Below are 1,153 nucleotides of genomic sequence, written 5' to 3' on the forward strand. Positions count from 1 at the left end.
AATGTGTTCAAAGACGACAAAAATGGACCGTGTGCGGAGATTGGTGTGCCATTTCATTGGACGAGCAAAAATGTAGATCTTAACTTAATTGTTTTTTAAAAGGTGGAAGTCAGTACGTGCATGATTGGTGTATGAAACATAGACCTTGCCATTTCATTGGATGGGCAAAAATAGAGATCGTAACTTAATTGGATTTTAAAAGGTAGAAGTCGGCATACTATTGGATTAATTTTACAGACTTGTGGTTGTCAGGTAACGCCATTTCGGCCTCAGTGTACCAATCTGTAACCGACTGAGTGACCCACTCAACGCAATGCGAGCCGTAGGTAAGAGACCAAGTAGAAGGCCAAGACGTCGACATTGAAAGACAAGTACCTAACAACGCCGTGCAATTGAGCCAAAGAAAGCAGGACGACACAAACAGCGGTTTTAAAGCTGCAGGTGGGCTCATCTGGGATTTGAACCCAGTTTCTCTCGCACCCAAAGTGAGAATCATACCCCTAGACCAACGAGCCATCGGATGCTCTGGGAACTAGCAAATGCAAAATGAAGGAACACATGGATGTGAAGCTTTCCGAGAAACTCCTTTCTGCCCACTGGCTTGGGCTGCCTTCCCAAACCAATGTTGAGAAAAATGGCAAGGAGAAGGCCACGAGGCTTGAGTCACCATGTAGACGGCTACCCTGCAGCGCAGCCCATCTGAGCCATCTCAGAAACGACACCTCATTTCAGTGCAAGCGCTCAAAGCCAACGAGCTAAGTGGTCAACCAAGGTTAAATTGCAGACGAGAAACAATGAAGAACAGCGAGATGCGGGCTTGAATATGAGCATGAAGCAGCACTAGTCTTACTTGACGGCGGCTTGCGATTGGCCGAGAGATGTCAGCAAGGATGGATACTGCTCAAGAAAAGAGGCACCAAAGACAGAGGTGGGCTCATCCAGGATTTGAACCAGGGACCTCTCACACCCAAAGCAAGAATCATAACGTTCTAAGCTGTTCCTGTTCAGTTTATTGTGTGTCCTAGATTCTTGGGGAACACTCACCATGTCAGATTCATCACATTTGCACGGTTAAAGGAGGCCATTGTAGCACTCCCTTTCAAGACACGCTGCCACAGAGAAGGTTGTGACATAAGCTCCTCTTTGCCAAGCA

The sequence above is a fragment of the Sinocyclocheilus rhinocerous genome, unplaced genomic scaffold, assembly GCF_001515625.1.
Source record: "Sinocyclocheilus rhinocerous isolate Xijiao unplaced genomic scaffold, SAMN03320098_v1.1 scaffold1449, whole genome shotgun sequence".
Classification (NCBI taxonomy): domain Eukaryota; kingdom Metazoa; phylum Chordata; class Actinopteri; order Cypriniformes; family Cyprinidae; genus Sinocyclocheilus; species Sinocyclocheilus rhinocerous.